At 45.8% G+C, this 19216-nt stretch overlaps 1 pseudogene; it reads left to right on the plus strand.

Moving 5' to 3' along the window:
* The first annotated feature begins 7061 nt into the window (after positions 1-7061).
* Positions 7062-19216, plus strand: part of LOC125516550 — a 29344-nt pseudogene continuing 17189 nt past the window's right edge.

Consider the following 19216-nt stretch of genomic DNA (forward strand, 5'->3'; position numbering starts at 1 on the left):
GCCCGCGTTTATAAAGGAGAGGCGAATGCGCGTGGGGAGGGGCGACGCGTCCGGGGGCGTGGGCGGGCGTGAGGAGCAAGGGAAAGCGAGGCCGAGGCGTGTTGCTTGGACGCGAAGCCGCTGGTGCTGGCCACGCACGGGCGCGGCACGCGGGGCCACGGCACCGGTGGCGTGGGCGCGCGGGCCGCGGCCCCGACAGCGACGCGGTCTTTTACTACGCCCGCCCGTGGTCGTCGATCGTTCTCCTTGGGCCTGAGGCCGGCTGCTGCGCCTCAACGGCATCCCCGCTTGGATTCTTCCCGTTTCTTTTCGCGCAGGCGTGGATTATTCACGCTCCCCCGTTTGCCACGAACAGCCCAGGAACTTCCCTCCCGTATCCACCCATGACCCATCCATCACGCTTCTAGACGGGGCCACCATGCGAGGTGCGCTACACTACAATACTACACAGTCCAAAATCACGTTCTGGAAGCCGAATTCCGAAGCACCTTACGCGCAGCCGACGGCCGAGGATCAACACGGCGTGGACAAGTGGAATCCGCTTTGGCGCCTCATCGGATCAGGGGTGAGCAGAAAAGGGGTACATGGAAGACAGTTCAGACCCCCCCCCCCCCCCCCCCCTACTTGCGTCAAAATCAAGAATTGCTTTTGCTTTTGCTTTTGCTCGGTGCCAACTTCTGTTAGCCCGTGCAAAGCGGCGGGGGGTGCTTCGAATTGATCGGTTCGCCGTTTCTTGCTTTTTTCTGTCATGTTCTAATCTGGATAGGTGGTGAAACCGGAAAGGAAAACTTAAAACAAAATAAGTAGGAGTATATGATACGTACCTTCATAGTAAAAAGATGTACATCAGTCAAACTGTGAACATTGCCAAATTCATAGCTTGGATGTAAACAGTAACGTATTGCCGTATTGGTGCTATTCACAATCTGACACGTCATTTTGTTTTCGTTAATGATATACGGCGAACATCAAGTTTCTGGCAGCTCTACTGACACACTCCCCTCATGGCCGTTTGATCCAGATTGAACGGTGGCAGTTTTCAAAAGAAAATAATAATGTTCTCTGTAAGATACTGGCACGCTATTCTAAAGAAGTTGTCATCCCTCTATAACTAAAACAACCATGAAATCCGTCTGCAAATGCCAACCCTTCTCAACGAACGTTCGCCAGTTATTGAGGTCCTTTGTTCTTGTCTTTTTAGCACTTATTTAATGTTTTTTATGTGTATTGCAGTTTATATACCATTTACCTGAGCTATGTTCAACAAAATCTGGCGAGCTAGCTCCGCTTAGCTCAAATTTATCTTTTTTTTTCAGACGATCTGTAAACGAAATTGGGGAAGACTCTAAAGCCCCACCCAGACCCTTTGTTTTCCTCACTCCATCCTCATTCCTTCTCTGCATTCGCTACCTCCCAGATCCGACGGCCTCGAAGCAAATGTCAGAATTTTCTATTTGTGGTTGTCAAGGTGTTTGGACTGGAGTACTTGACAGAACCAATTGCCGCAGACGCCAGAAGGCTCCTGTCGGCGTTATGGAAACGGGGGTCCCCAGACTTGTCTGCCTGCGGCCTGCGGCGTGGCTCAAGTGGGGGCCCAGCGCGGCCCATCTTCATCAGCTCAAACTCAAGACCCTCGCGAGGGGCCAAGCCTTGCGGGGTGGACGACAGAAAGCTTCCTCAGAGGCAACCTCATCAAGCAGGCTCGCGAGGAGGCGGAGAGACCAAGGCAGGGGTACCTCGCGAGGAACCCGTGACGCAAGCCATGACGATCGAGACCAGGCGGGCGCCGGCCTGCGCAGTGTCCTTGTTTCCCCTTTGGTGCAAATGGGGCACGCACAGGCCAAGGCATCGGGCAAAGGTTACCATTCCGGTGCAACGAGACCAAGACCAGCAGAGCGGCAGGACGGAGGTCACCGTGGAGCCCAAGACGGCGTCATCACCAGTACTTTTGGCAGCCGAAGACCACCTTTGGTCAGGATAACTTGTACTACATGTTCCCCTTCAAAATGGCCAATTGTTGGCGCCCTTCCCGCTCATTATTTGGGGAGAGGCCCAGGGCCTCTATAAATAGAGCTAGCCACCACAGAGTAGAAAAACATCGAGAGATCTGGTAGAACCCTAGCAGAGAGAGAGAGAGAGAGGCAATCGAACTCACCCAAGCAGTTCATCGCACCAGCTCAAGAACACCTCTCGCGAGGTTGTTCTTCCTTTATACTGTCCATCATCAGCCCCCTGAGGCAATCCACCACACCACGCACTGGAGTAGGGTATTACACCACAACGGTGGCCCGAACCAGTATAAACCTCGTGTCTCTCGTGTTGTTCGTTGTTTCCAGCTTAGATCACGCGATGAGATTAGACGTAGATCGGTAGGGGAGAGATCTCCGCGCGCACCCCAGTGTTCGAACCTCAAGGGTCTGCCGGAACCCAAAATCCGACAGCTCCTAGCACCACTAAAAGCAAGAGGGTGGCCAGGTACGCTCGGATCCCTGTATTACATGCGCGGAAATGGAAGAATTACCCATATGATCAACATGGGCTTTATCAAGTGCATTGTGAGAAGCCAACCATCATTCTTGAAGCAGTCACATCACAAGACCTCTGGATTTGTAACTCTTTCTTTGACATGACCCACATAATGACATCAACATTCTTTAACGGTCTCCATTGTTTGCTTGGGTAAGTGCGGGTCAGACTCCTCCGTGCAACTATACCATCAATGGTTCATGAATTCAAGATGGACTACTATCTTTAAGATGGAATCTATCCTCCATGGGGACCTTCTTCAAAACCATCTCTGAGCCAAGGGGTCAGAAAATATCTCACTTTTTCCAAAGACAGAAAGGAGCTAGAAAGGATATGAAGAGGGCATTTGAAGTGCTTCAAACCCGTTTTATAGTTCTTCGAGGACCTGCAAAATTATGAAATTAAGAGAAGTTGCGGGAGGTGATGGCAACTTGTGTGGTCATGCACAACATGCTCATGGAGGATTAGGGTGAGGCGGTTCGCAACCGTTTGGATTTTGAGCACATGTGTAATCCTACCCAACTTCCACCACATAACCTGCGACGTTTCAAGATTTCATCCAAATGAATCAACATATTCGGTATTGAGGAACTCATGAGCATCTTCCGAATGAACTGATTGAAACTATGGGCGCTTCAAGGGGACAACTAGAACATATACCGTACTAACTTTAATTCAAATTTGAACTATTTTATTTTAAAACTTCATATTTGGATTGTAATATTTATATTTGAACCATTGTACATGTTGTTTATGGATGAAATGTGTTATTTCTATAATTATTTTGAGTGCTTGGGTATAGAAAAACAAGGGCGGATATTTGGTGCATAGGGTTGGATGGCCGACTCTCCAATCGGTGTCCGCAGATGTTTGGTGTGTCTGAATTGGCGACCCTCTTTGGATTTGCCCTCAAATGCCTCTTCAAACCTAACCCTTCAAATTTGAGAAGTAAAAAAAACGGTTCGTAGTTGAACTCTAACAACTTAACTCCCTAGAAAAATTACACAAAAAATAATTTCAAACACAAATTTAAAATACTTGACTGCATAATTATATAAATATTGCACATCATACATAGCATAATTATACAGTTCATCACTAATAGCACAACTACACAAAATTTAAACTACTTCTCATCATCGCCATGGGCGCAGTACCCGTTGAAGTCGTCTGTGTCAGATGAGATAGGGATCAACCCCCCCCCCCCCCCCCCCCCCCCCCCCCCCCACCCCCCCCCCCCCCCCCACCCCCCCCCCCCCCCCCCCAAGGGACCCACCCCCCCCCCCCCCCAACCGCCTCCCACCTCACACCCACCCACCGGAGGGTCCGGCCTCGTCGCCATTGGTGCTAGGCCGAGTCGGCGGCATCTTCACCTCCTTGCCTGTGGGCTTGGCCATGAGCTCGTTCAACATCCTGCCATTCTCCTTGGACTCGGACAAACTTCATTCTCGGCAGTGGCGGAGCTGGAGAATCGTTAAAGCATGTGCACACCGTAAAGCATTGTTCAAAATATCGTCTGATTCATCGATTTATCATTCGATTTATCGCTTATCGCTGGGCGACTGCTAAGATTATACCTTATCTTTGCTATTTATCATTTGGGCCGATTTACCGCTCCGACAAGCGATTAATCAGGAATCTAGCGATTAATCGGACCGGTCCTATTGTCAGAAACTCCAAAACAGGGCCTCCCCTTCAGTATACTGTCGCACATCACACTTCATCCCCCGTTCGATGGGACATGTGTTGTGGTGTTGTCCTATTTACCTGTCATTGACTTATATTGTTGATATGGAATATGTAGTTATGTATTGATATAGTGTTGTCCTATTTAATGGATTACAATGCACTGATGGTAAATTCTATTTCTACCTTATTAGTGCTTGGAATATGGGAATAATAAGCAAAAACCAACCAATAAAAATTACCTTATTAGTGCTTGGAATATGGGAATAATAAGCAAAAACCGACCAATCAATAGTCGATCGATAAAATCGATTAATCGTCTGATTTTTGATTGATCTCAAATCCCCAGCAAACCGAAACACTAACCATAAGTGATATCCTCAAACTAAAGTTTAATTTGGTGTACCAAACATCACAAATATCAGATATTTGGATAATCGTCATGTGCAACACACACACACTAACGTTTATTCTAGTTTCAATAAAAGAACTACTCAATTCTGAAATTTCAGCTACTCCCTCCTTCCATCTATATAGGGCCTAATGCGTTTTTAAGACCGCCTTTGACTATTGACAAGATTAATAGTACATGACATGCATAATGTGAAAATTATATCATTGAAAGCTCCTTTGACACACGAATTTAACGATGTGCTTTGTGTAAGTTGCATGTCATATATTATTGCTCTAATATTTGGTCAAAGTTAGCCTTAAAAAACGCATTAGGCCCTATATAGATGGAAAGAGGAAGTAGCATAATTGAAGTCGTGCACAATCATCGATTAATTGCACAATTTGTCAACAAATTATCGAGAACAACTCACCTAGTTGTCACCCATCACCCGTAGCCCTCGTTGTTGATGGTTTTGTTGCTACTTGTGGCCTCCGGGTTGCGGCCTTGCCCAGGTCAGGCACTTGTGGATATTTTTCGTGTGACTATAGCTAGCTGGAGCACCAACAACAAGGGGCCACCATCCGTCGGACGGGAGTGGTGTTCCCACGGAAGGAGTCGATGTGCCCTTGCACTTGTGATCGTGTCCATCGCTCGTCGGAGTCGACCTCCCATTGTGCGCCATCTATCTTGTTACTGGCTCTCCGGCACTCATCACTCCTCGGGCCAGTCTGCCTCTGAGGCCGGCCGGAGTAGCTACGGCGGTCTGACAGGTGTGGATCATGCCGCACGAGCGCCGGTTTTGTTCTCGGGACTCATACGTTCCTTACCTCCACGAGCGTTCGATCGATCTATCGATTCGCATTATGTTCCATCCAAAATCTAAAAAGTAGCCGCGCGCTAACAGGAGAAAACGAGCGGCAGAATTTTTTTGTCATGCATGAGTTGTATTTTTGTCTGTTAGTGCATGTCATTATTAGTATTTAATGTGTTCACACTAATTAGTCCAATTTAAAAGAAACAGCTTCACGTACAATTATTTTGGTTTTTCGAATTTTTAAAAAGTCATATCTTTCAAACCACGTGTTGAAATTCAGATCCGTCTTCACTATTGAATTCTTTGCGACGAGATCTTTGAAACTAGATCTCCTATGAGTATGTTTCGACGAAATTTTTTTGATGCCAACTTTGGCGCTATATTGTGCAACTTCAGTACTCCTTTGTGCAAGTTTAGTATTGCATGGTACATTTTTTTCCAAACCCAGTTTTCTGGAGCTGCATCTACAGTAATTGTAGTTGCACACATAGTAGTTCTAGTTGGCACATGCATGACCACAGAGTTGCACAATCTGGTCCGCATAGTCGCATATGAATTGTCATAGCTTGTAATGTAGTCTAGTTACACACACATTGATGTTTAGTTGACTTGTAACGTAGTCTAGTTGCACACACATTGATGTTTAGTTAACATGAAGACTAGTTGCACACACGTATGCTTAGTTGGCTTGTAATATAGTCTAGTTGCACACATATTGATGTTTAGTTGGCAGGACACTAGTTGCACACGCATTGATATTTAGTTGACAGGACTAGTTACACACACATATACTCAGTTAGCGCGGCAATGTATTCTACTTGCACAATGCAGTACTTTAGTTGCACCATATAGCATCAAAGTTGGCATAAAAAAATTCATCAAAACATACCCATGCGGGACCTAGTTTCGAAGATCTCGTCGCGATGAATCCAAAGGTGAAAATGGATTTGAATTCCAACGTGTGGTTTAAAATATATGACTTTTTTAAAAATTTAAGAGACGAAAATAAATGTGTTTCACAGACTAGTCTGTGCGCATTTGCTGTACACATTTAATGCTAACAAAAACATCCACTAACTGGCAAAAAAGACATACACTAGGTAATTGCTATTTATAGATTGGACGCGTCTAGTGGGCGGCCGGCTGCCCACTAGTGCAACCGAGCGGCCGGCTGCCCACTAGTGCAACCGAGCGGCCGGCTGAAAGGGAAACCCCCTGTCCCCCGTGAAACAGAAAAGGAAGGCCACCTACCCCGATCGATCGACTGGCCACCAAAACAGACCGATCAAGCGGCCACCAACAGAAACTGCCCCAGGTGGCCAGCTATCCCCAGCTCGCACCCACGCCCCGCTCGCCCCCACGCCTCAGCCCCTCCCACGCTGTCTTCTTCTTCTTCTCCACGCCAGAAGCAGATCCAACAGAATTGCCCCCAGCCCTTCTTCCTCCTCCTACACAGCCGTCATGGGAGCCCCAAAGTAGAAGGAGCTGCTTCAAAAAAGAAAGATCTAAGGGCAGGGTGGTCAGAGCCATACCAGGCAGTAAGATCAAGTAGGTAACCCCCCTCTGCCCTCTTCACTTCCCCCCTTCTTTTACTGCATAGGCATATGTAAACCCCCTTCTCCATATATCTAGGACAAATCCATGGAGAAGCTGCTTCAAAAAAGAGGTGAATCTGGCACATCACACCAGCCTACTTGATGTTACTCCTGGATGTGTTAAACAAGCCAAAAACTACTTGATGCGTGCCAAACAAGTTTCTACCACCTGGATGTGTTAAACAAGCCAACTAAAAATAAGTTCTCTGGCCAATTAAAACATGATTAAAGCCAACTCGACAAAGCATTGTAGCCAAAAACTAAACATGCATTCTACCAGCTTGTAGTTATTGTTTGCAAAATGAACAAAAATCGACTGCCCAATAGATATGTGCAACGAAAAATTCATAAATGTGCAACTGAACATGCATCCCAGCCAACTGAACCTATATTCTGGCAACTCGGCATGCATGCTAGCCAAAACTAAAACATGCATTGTACCCCACGTGTTTTCTGGCCAACTAAAAAACATGTATCCTGGCCAACTAAATATGTATCCTGACCAACTAAACATGTATATTTGGCAATAGATGTTTGTGAGTGAACACTTTAACAAAACTGTAGTATATGTGCAAATAAAAACATGTTTTCTGGCCAACTAAACATGCATGTTGGCCAAAAACTGAGAAAATGTATCCTGGCCAACTGAGACATCTATTCTAGCCAACTGAATGCATTAACTGTCCAACTGAACATGCATGTTGGCCAAAAACTGAAATAAAATGCAACCTGGCCGGCTGAGACATCTATTGTAGCCAACTAAAAACATTGAATGTCCAACTGAATATTTATGCTGGCCAAGTGGAAAAATGCATCCTGACAATTGAGACGTCTATTCTAGCGAAAACCAGAAATCTGTAGTGCAACAGCAAAAAACACAAGAACTTTTGTCCATGGCTAATGAAGCCACAAACCATATTAACATATTCACACATATAATATTGCCCCACACATATATTCTGGTCCCACACCTATTGCAAACCATATTAATATGTTCAAATATACCAAAACTAAAAACATAAACGGCGATGAAAAACATATAACTATAATCTGTCCTCCAATTCTTCTTTGTTCTTTCACCTGGATTTCCCTTCTCAAATGTAACATCCAATTATGTGCAGAAAAATCTGAAAAGAGCTCATTGCGAAACGGAAACCTACATATCATTGCAACAAAACAAAAAAGGAAAAATTCAGAAAACTCTGTAGTAAAAAGAAGTCATGCTCTTGCCAGCTATTTGCTGCAAACTGTGCAACTAATATAACAACTCTGTGCAGACAAAAAATTCATAACTGTTATAAGAAAGATTATGCTACAGTCATGTTGCTTTTGGAACTAAGAATATCACAAAATGGTGTGCAACTGCCTATTTACTAAGTTTTTAGGTTGTTTGAAACACTCTTTTCTGTGGTTACCAACTGATGACATCAATTTCTTCTTTTATATATGTGCAAGGAGTGTGTGGCAGCATCCAAAAAAAGGAAAAAAAATGCTTGATCTCAATGAGTTGCCCCCTGATCTCAATGAGCTTCCTCATGATATGGATCAGCAGCAACCCAGCATACAACAAGGAAATTGGACAGAAAATGGTCGATCTGTTTACTACACGCAGGCAAGTCGTGATGGTAACCCTACGAGCCATGACAATGTGGCAGGCCAGTCATTAGCCCGTGGTGCCCCTGTAGTGGTGTCTTTGCAGTCAGAGAGCCATACTCTTGATGACACGGGAACCGAGGCAAATGTTCATGGTCCAACCAGGACTGAGCTAGGAGCTGGGGCTGTTGACGGAGCTGTGCAAGGAGAAGAAGGAGAGGATGAGGCTGGTTCTCAACCTATGGAACCCTATGTTGGCATGAGGTTTGTCAGCCTTCAAATTGCTAAGGATCACTACAACAGCTATGCACTACGGATGGGTTTCTCTACCAAGATGAACACCTCTAGACGGGCACCCCGCACCAATGAATTGATAAAACAACAGTTTTGCTGCAACAAGTTCAAGAAGCCCAAAGCTGATGATGGAGGAGCTGAGCCTCCTCCTGTCCTGGACCCTATTCCAGATCCAAAATCTGTTGACAGTGATGAGGAGATGGAAGAAGAACCTCCAATATTTGCTGAAGAGGAGGCTGGTACTAGTAAGAAGAAGAAGAAGAAGAAGAAGAAGAAGCGCAAACGCGAGACAATAAAGCAGACTGAATGCAAGGCAAAAATGTTGGTGAAGCTGATAGATGGGCGATGGGAGTGTGACGCCCCTGATTCAATCGTACACTAATCATACACGCAAACGTGTACGATCAAGATCAGGGACTCACGGGAAGATATCACAACACAACTCTACAAATAAAATAAGTCATACAAGCATCATATTACAAGCCAGGGGCCTCAAGGGCTCGAATACAAGAGCTCGATCATAGACGAGTCAGCGGAAGCAACAATATCTGAGTACAAACATAAGTTAAACAAGTTGCCTTAAGAAGGCTAGCACAAACTGGGATACAGATCGGAAGAGGCGCAGGCCGCCTGCCTGGGATCCTCCTAACTACTCCTGGCCATCGTCAGCGGGCAGCACGTAGTAGTAGGCACCTCCGGTGTAGTAGGAGTCATCGTCGACGGTGGCGTCTGGATCCTGGGCTCCAACATCTGGTTGCGACAACCAGGTAGAAGGGAAAAGGGGAAAAAGGGGGAGAAAAGCAACCGTGAGTACTCATCCAAAGTACTCGCAAGCAAGGAGCTACACTACATATGCATGGGTATATGTGTAAAGGGCCATATCAGTGGACTGAACTGCAGAATGCCAGAATTAGAGGGGGATAGCTAATCTTGTCGAAGACTATGCTTCTGGCAGCCTCCGTCTTGCAGCATGTAGAAGAGAGTAGACTGAAGTCCTCCAAGTAGCATCGCATAGCATAACCCTAACCGATGATCCTCCCCTCGTCGCCCTGTGAGAGAGTGACCACCGGTTGTATCTGGCACTTGGAAGGGTGTGTTTTATTAAGTATCCGGTTCTAGTTGTCATAAGGTCAAGGTACAACTCCAAGTCGTCCTGTTACCGAAGATCACGGCTATTCGAATAGATTAACTTCCCTGCAGGGGTGCACCACATAACCCAACACGCTCGATCCCATTTGGCCGGACACACTTTCCTGGGTCATGCCCGGCCTCGGAAGATCAACACGTCGCAGCCCTACCTAGGCACAACAGAGAGGTCAGCACGCCGGTCTAAATCCTATGGCACAGGGGTCTGGGCCCATCGCCCTTTGCACACCTGCACGTTGCGAACGCGGCCGATGAGCAGACCTAGCAACCTCCATTACAAAGGAAGTTGCGTTACGCGGTCCAACCCGGCGCGCGCCGCTCAGTCGCTGACGTCACGGAGGCTTCGGCTGATACCACGATGTCGAGTGCCCATAACTGTCCCCGCGTAGATGGTTAGTGCGTATAAGCCAGTGGCCAGACTCAGATCAAATACCAATATCTCGTTAAACGTGTTAAGTATCCGCGAGCGCTGACCAGGGCCAGGCCCACCTCTCTCCTAGGTGGACTCAACCTGCCCTGTCACTCCGCCACAAAGTAACAGTCAAGGGCCATCGGGAACCCAGGCCCACCTCTACCGGGATGGAGCCACCTGCCCCTTCGGCCCCCATCTCCGAACAATATCATAAGTAATGTAACAGTATAAAGTATATAGCATATGCCCGTGATCACCTTCCGAAGTGATCACGGCCCAGTAGTATAGCATGGCAGACGGATAAGAGTGTAGGGCCACTGATGATAATCTAGCATCCTATACTAAGCATTTAGGATTGCAGGTAAGGTATCAACAGTTGTAGCAACAATGATAGGCTATGCATCAGAATAGGATTAACGGAAAGCAGTAACATGCTACACTACTCTAATGCAAGCAGTATAGAGAAGAGTAGGCGATATCTGGTGATCAAGGGGGGGGCTTGCCTGGTTGCTCTGGCAAGAGAGAGGGGTCGTCAACACCGTAGTCGTACTGGGTAGCAGCGGCGTCGGTCTCGGTGTCTAGCGAGAGAAGAGGGGGGAAGAAACAATAAATATAATGCAAACAGATGCATAACGATGCATGACAAGAGAAGTAGCGGTGCTAGGGGTGCCCTAACGAGGTATGAGGTGGTACCGGTGAAGGGGGAAAACATCCGGGAAAATATCCCCGGTGTTTCACGTTTTCGGACAGATGAACTGGAAGGGAAAGTTGCATGTTCGCTATGCTAGGGATGTGTGGCGGACGAACGGGCTGCATATTCGGATTCGTCTCGTCGTTCTGAGCAACTTTCATGTAGAAAACTTTTTCATCCGGGTTACGGATTATTTTATACGAATTTATTAAAGATTTAACAATACTCGGAAAAATCCTTGAAATTTTCCTAAGTCTGAGAATTCGCCAGTTTTAAACATTACTTGGCTGTTTTCAAAATGCTACAACTATTGTTCTGTACATCCTATGATTTTGTGCCTTATATCAATTTTGAGCATTTTTCTGTGATCTACAAGATAGTAGCACTTTCATCTCTGTTAGAGTGCATTTGCTTGATCATCAACAGCTCTAAAGTAGCTATGAAATTAAAGCTGTTTTCGGCTTTTCTATTAACAGAACATAGAACTTTGTGATTTTCATAGGAATTAATGTTGGGGAACGTAGCATAAATTCAAAATTTTCCTACGTGTCACCAAGATCTATCTATGGAGAGACTAGCAACGAGGGGAAGGAGAGTGCATCTACATACCCTTGTAGATCGCTAAGCGGAAGCGTTCAAGTGAACGGGGTTGATGGAGTCGTACTCGTCGTGATTCAAATCACCGATGATCCTAGTGCCGAACGGACAGCACCTCCGCGTTCAACACACGTACGGAAGGGAGACGTCTCCCATGCCTTGATCCAGCAAGGAGGAGGGAGAGGTTGATGGAGATCCAGCAGCACGACGGCGTGGTGGTGGATGCAGGGCGTCACAGTAGCAGGGCTTCGCCCATACTACGAGAGAGAGACGTAACGGGGAGAGAGGGAGGCGCCAGGGGCTGGTGTGTCAAGTTCCTCCTCTCCCCCACTATATATAGGAGGGCCAAGGGGGGTGGTGCGCCAGCCTAGGAGATCCAATCTCCTAGGTGCGGCTGCCCAAGGGAGGTTTCCCTCCCCCCCAAGCCACCTAGAGGTGCCTTCCACTAGTGGGACTCCTCCCATATGGAAACCCTAGGCACATGGGCCTATAGGGGCTGGTGCCCTTGGCCCATATAGGCCAAGGCGCACCCCTTACAGCCCATGTGGCCCCCCCGGGACAGGTGGCCCCACCCGGTGGGCCCCCGGGACCCTTCCGGTGGTCCCGGTACAATACCGATAACCCCGAAACTTGTCCCGATGGCCGAAACAGCACTTCCTATCTATAATTCTTTACCTCCGGACCATTCCGGAACTCCTCGTGACGTCCGGGATCTCATCCGGGACTCCGAACAATATTCGGGTTACCGCATACTAATATCTTCATAACCCTAGCGTCACCGAACCTTAAGTGTGTAGACCCTACGGGTTCGGGAGACATGCAGACATGACCGAGACGTTCTCCGGTCAATAACCAACAGTGGGATCTGGATACCCATGATGGCTCCCACATGTTCCACGATGATCTCATCGGATGAACCACGATGTCAAGGACTTAATCAATCCCGTATACAATTCCCTTTGTCTAGCGGTATGTTACTTGCCCGAGATTCGATCGTCGGTATCCTTATACCTTGTTCAATCTCGTTACCGGCAAGTCCTCTTTACTCGTTCCGTAACACATCATCCCGTGATCAACTCCTTGATCACATTGTGCACATTATGATGATGTCCTACCGAGTGGGCCCAGAGATACCTCTCCTTACACGGAGTGACAAATCCCAGTCTCGATTCGTGCCAACCCAACAGACACTTTCGGAGATACCTGTAGTGCACCTTTATAGTCACCCAGTTACGTTGTGAAGTTTGATACACCCAAAGCACTCCTACGGTATCCGGGAGTTGCACAATCTCATGGTCTAAGGAAATGATACTTGACATTAGAAAAGCTTTAGCATACGAACTACACGATCTTTGTGCTAGGCTTAGGATTGGGTCTTGTCCATCACATCATTCTCCTAATGATGTGATCCCGTTATCAACGACATCCAATGTCCATGGTTAGGAAACCGTAACCATCTATTGATCAACGAGCTAGTCAACTAGAGGCTTACTAGGGACATATTATGATCTATGTATTCACACGTGTATTACGATTTCCGGATAATACAGTTATAGCATGAATAAAGACAATTATCATGAACAAGGAAATATAATAATAACTAATTTATTATTGCCTCTAGGGCATATTTCCAACAGTCTCCCACTTGCACTAGAGTCAATAATCTAGTTCACATCGCCATGTGATTAACATTCACAGGTCACATCGCCATGTGACTAACACCCAAGAGTTTACTAGAGTTAGTAGTCTAGTTCACATCACTATGTGATTAACACTCAATGAGTGTTAGGTTTGATCATGTTGCTTGTGAGAGAGGTTTTAGTCAACGGGTCCGAACCTTTCAGATCCGTGTGTGCTTTACAAATCTCTATGTCATCTCCTAGATGTAGCCACCACGCTGTATTTGGAGCTATTCCAAATAACTATTCTACTTGGAGCTATTCTAAATTGTTGCTCCATTATATGCATCCGGTATCTCTACTCAGAGCTATCCGGATAGGTGTTAAGCTTGCATCGACGTAACCCTTTACGACGAACTCTTTTACCACCTCCATAATCGAGAAAAATTCCTTAGTCCACTAGTTACTAAGGATAACTTTGACCGCTGTACTGTGATCCATTCTTGGATCACTCTTGTACCCCTTGACTGACTCATGGTAAGGCACACTTCAGGTGCGGTACACAGCATAGCATACTGCAGAGCCTATGTCTTAAGCATAGGGGACGACCTTCGTCCTTTCTCTCTATTCTGCCGCGGTCCAGCTTTAAGTCTTAACTTCATACCTTACAACTCAGGCAAGAACTCCTTCTTTGACTGATCCATCTTGAACACCTTCAAGATCACGTCAAGGCATGTGCTCAGTTGAAAGTACCATTAAGCGTTTTGATCTATCCTTATAGATCTTGATGCTCAATGTTCAAGTAGCTTAATCCAGGTTTTCCATTGAAAAACACTTTCCCAATAACCCTATATGCTTTCCAGAAATTCTACATCATTTTTGATCAACAATATGTCAACAACATATACTCATCAGAAATTCTATAGTGCTCCCACTCACTTCTTTGGAAATACAAGTTTCTCATAAACTTTGTATACACCCAAAATCTTTGATCATCATCAAAGCATACATTCCAACTCCGAGATGCTTACTCCAGTCCTTAGAAGGATTGCTAGAGCTTTGCATACCTATCAGCATCTTTTAGGATTGACAAAACCTTTCGGTTTGTATCACATACAACGTTTCCTCAAAAACCGTCGAGGAAACAATGTTTTGACATCCTATCTGCAAGATTTCATAAATAATGCAGTAATCGCTAATATAATTCCAACAGACTCTTAGCATCGCTACGAGTGAGAAAGTCTCACCGTAGTCAACTCCTTGAACTTGTCGGAAAACATCTTAACGACAAGTCGAGCTTCCTTAATGGTGACATTTACCATCATTGTCCGTCTTCCTTTTAAAATCCATCTGCACTCAACAGCCTTACGACCATCGAGCTGTATTCCCAAAGTCTACACTTTGTTTTCATACATGGATCCTTTCTCGGATTATATGGTCTCAAGCCATTTATCGGAATCCGGGCCCACCATCGCTTCTCCATAGCTCGTAGGTTCATTGTTGTCTAGCAACATGACTTCCAAGACAGGATTGCGTACCACTCTGAAGTAGTACGCATCCTTGTCATCCCACGATGTTTGGTAGTGACTTGATCTGAAGTCTCATGATCAATATCATAAGCTTCCACTTCAATTGGTGTAGGTGCCACAGGAACAACTCTTTGTGCCCTGCTATACACTAGTTGAAGTAACGGTTCAATAACCTCATCAAGTCTCCACCATCCTCCCACTCAATTCTTTCGAGAGAAACTTTTCCTCGAGAAAGAACCTGATTCTAGAAACAATCCTTTATTGCTTTCGGATCTGAGACAGGAGGTATACCCAACTGTTTTTGGGTTGTCCTATGAAGATGCATTTATCCGCTTTGGGTTCGAGCTTATCAGCCTGAAACTTTTTCACATAAGCGTCGCAGCCCCAAACTTTTAAGAAATGACAGCTTAGGTTTCTCTAAACCATAGTTCATACGGTGTCATCTCATCGGAATTACGTGGTGCCCCTTTTAAAGTGAATGTGGTTGTCTCTAATGCCTAACCCATAAACTATCGTGGTAATTTGATAAGAGACATCATGGTATGCATCATATCCAATAGGGTGCAGTTATGATGTTCGGACACACCATCATACTATGGTGTTCCAGGCTGTATTAGTTGTGAAACGATTTCCACAATGTCTTAATTCTGTGCCAAACTCGTAATTCAGATATTCATCTCTATGATCATATCATAGATATTTTTATCCTCTTATCACGACGATCTTCCAACTTCACACTGAAATTACTTGAACCTTTCAATAATTCAGGCTCGTGATTCATCAAGTAAATATACTCAACATCTACTCAAATCATCTGTGAAGTAAGAACATAACGATATCCACTACATGCCTCAGCACTCATTGGATTGCACACATCAAAATGTATTACTTCCAACAAGTTGCTTTCTAGTTCCATTTTACTGAAAACGAGGCTTTCAGTCATCTTGCCCATGTGGTATGATTTGCATGTCTCAAGTGATTCAAAATCAAGTGAGTCCAAATGGTCCATTTGCATGGAGGTTCTTCATGCATATACACCAATAGACATGGTTCGCATGTCTCAAACTTTTCAAAAATGAGTGAGTCCAAAGATCCATCAACATGGAGCTTCTTCATGCGTTTTATACCGATATGACTTACGTGGCAGTGCCACAAGTAGGTGGTACTATCATTACTATGTTTTGGCACGAACATGTGTATCACTACGATCGAGATTCAATAAACCATTCATTTTAGGTGTAAGACCATTGAAGGTATTATTCAAATAAACAGAGTAACCATTATTCTCCTTAAATGAATAACCGTATTGCTATAGACATAATCCAATCATGTCTATGCTCAACGCAAACACCAAACTCGATGGTAGAGGGAGCGTGCGATGCTTGATCATATCAACCTTGGAAACACTTTCAACAGATATCGTCAGCTCACCTTTAGCTAGTCCCCGTTTATTCCGTAGCTTTTATTTCGAGTTACTAACACTTAGCAACCGAACCGGTATCTAATACCCTGGTGCTACTAGGAGTACTAGTAAAGTACACATCAACACAATGTATATCCACTATACTTCTATCGACCTTGCCAGCCTTCTCATCTACCAAGTATCTAGGGTAATTCTGCTCCAGTGGTTTATTCCCCTTATTACAGAAGCACTTAGTCTCGGGTTTGGGTTCAACCTTGGGTTTCTTCACTAGAGCAGCAGCTGAATTGCCGTTTCATGAAGTATCCCTTCGTGCCCTTGCCCTCCTTGAAACTAGTGGTTTCACCAACCATCAACAATTGATGCTCCTTCTTGATTTCTACTTTTGCGATGTCAAACATCGCGAATATCTCAAGGATCATCATATATGTCCCTGATATATTATAGTTCATCACGAAGCTCTAGCAGCTTGGTGGTAATGACTTCGGAGAAACATCACTATCTTATCTGGAAGATCAACTCCCACTTGATTCAAGTGATTGTTGTACTCAGACAATCTGAGCACAAGCTCAACAATTGAGTTTTTCTCCCTTAGTATGTAGGCTAAGAAAATCGTCGGAGGTCTTATACCTTTTGACGTGGGCACGAGCCTGAAATCCCAATTTCAGCCCTCAAAACATCTCATATGTTTCGTGACGTTTCAAAAACGTTTTTGGTGCCTCAACTCTAAACCGTTTAACTGAACTATCACGTAGTTGTCAAAACGTGTATGTCAGATGTTCGCAACATCCACAGACAACGTTCGAGGTTCAGCACACTGAGCGGTGCATTAAGGACATCAGCCTTCTATGAAGCAATGAGGACAATCCTCAGTTTACGGACCTAGTCCGCATAATTGCTACTATCAACTTTCAACTAAATTTTCTCTAGGAACATAATTAAACAGTAGAACTATAGCGTGAGCTACGACATAATTTGCAAAAATCTTTTGACTATGTTCAGGATAATTAAGTTCATCTTATGAACTCCCACTTAGATAGACATCCCTCTAGTCATCTAAGTGATTACATGATTCGAGTGAGCTAGGCCGTGTCCGATCAACACGTGAGACGGACTAGTCAACGTCGGTGAACATCATCATGTTGATCGTATCTTCCATACGACTCATGTTCGACCTTTCGGTCTCTGTGTTCCGAGGCCATGTCTTCACATGCTAGGCTCGTCAAGTTAACCCTAAGTGTTTTTGCATGTGTAAAACTTCTTACACCCGTTGTATGTGAACGAAAGGATCTATCACACCCGATTAACACGTGGTGCTTCGAAGCGACGAACTGTAGCAACGGTGCACAGTTAGGGGAGAACACTTCTTGAAATTTTTATGAGAGAACTGTAGCAACGTAGCATAAATTCAAAATTTTCCTACGTGTCACCAAGATCTATCTATGGAGAGACTAGCAACGAGGGGAAGGAGAGTGCATCTACATACCCTTGTAGATCGCTAAGCGGAAGCGTTCAAGTGAACGGGGTTGATGGAGTCGTACTCGTCGTGATTCAAATCACCGATGATCCTAGTGCCGAACGGACAGCACCTCCGCGTTCAACACACGTACGGAAGGGAGACGTCTCCCATGCCTTGATCCAGCAAGGAGGAGGGAGAGGTTGATGGAGATCCAGCAGCACGACGGCGTGGTGGTGGATGCAGGGCGTCACAGTAGCAGGGCTTCGCCCATACTACGAGAGAGAGACGTAACGGGGAGAGAGGGAGGCGCCAGGGGCTGGTGTGTCAAGTTCCTCCTCTCCCCCACTATATATAGGAGGGCCAAGGGGGGTGGTGCGCCAGCCTAGGAGATCCAATCTCCTAGGTGAGGCTGCCCAAGGGAGGTTTCCCTCCCCCCCAAGCCACCTAGAGGTGCCTTCCACTAGTGGGACTCCTCCCATATGGAAACCCTAGGCGCATGGGCCTATAGGGGCTGGTGCCCTTGGCCCATAACAGCCCATGTGGCCCCCCGGGACAGGTGGCCCCACCCGGTGGGCCCCCGGGACCCTTCCGGTGGTCCCGGTACAATACCGATAACCCCGAAACTTGTCCCGATGGCCGAAACAGCACTTCCTATATATAATTCTTTACCTCCGGATCATTCCGGAACTCCTCGTGACGTCCGGGATCTCATCCGGGACTCCGAACAATATTCGGGTTACCGCATACTAATATCTTCATAACCCTAGCGTCACCGAACCTTAAGTGTGTAGACCCTACGGGTTCGGGAGACATGCAGACATGACCGAGACGTTCTCCGGTCAATAACCAACAGCGGGATCTGGATACCCATGATGGCTCCCACATGTTCCACGATGATCTCATCGGATGAACCACGATGTCAAGGACTTAATCAATCCCGTATACAATTCCCTTTGTCTAGCGGTATGTTACTTGCCCGAGATTCGATCGTCGGTATCCTTATACCTTGTTCAATCTCGTTACCGGCAAGTCGCTTTACTCGTTCCGTAACACATCATCCCTGATCAACTCCTTGGTCACATTGCGCATATGATGATGTCCTACCGAGTGGGCCCAGAGATACCTCTCCGCTTACACGGAGTGACAAATCCCAGTCTCGATTCGTGCCAACCCAACAGACACTTTCGGAGATACCTGTAATGCACCTTTATAGTCACCCAGTTACGTTGTGACGTTTGATACACCCAAATCACTCCTACGGTATCCGGGAGTTGCACAATCTCATGGTCTAAGGAAATGATACTTGACATTAGAAAAGCTTTAGCATACGAACTGTACGATCTTTGTGCTAGGCTTAGGATTGGGTCTTGTCCATCACATCATTCTCCTAATGATGTGATCCCGTTATCAACGACATCCAATGTCCATGGTTAGGAAACCG

This window comes from Triticum urartu, chromosome 6, assembly GCF_003073215.2.
Source record: "Triticum urartu cultivar G1812 chromosome 6, Tu2.1, whole genome shotgun sequence".
Taxonomy (NCBI): domain Eukaryota; kingdom Viridiplantae; phylum Streptophyta; class Magnoliopsida; order Poales; family Poaceae; genus Triticum; species Triticum urartu.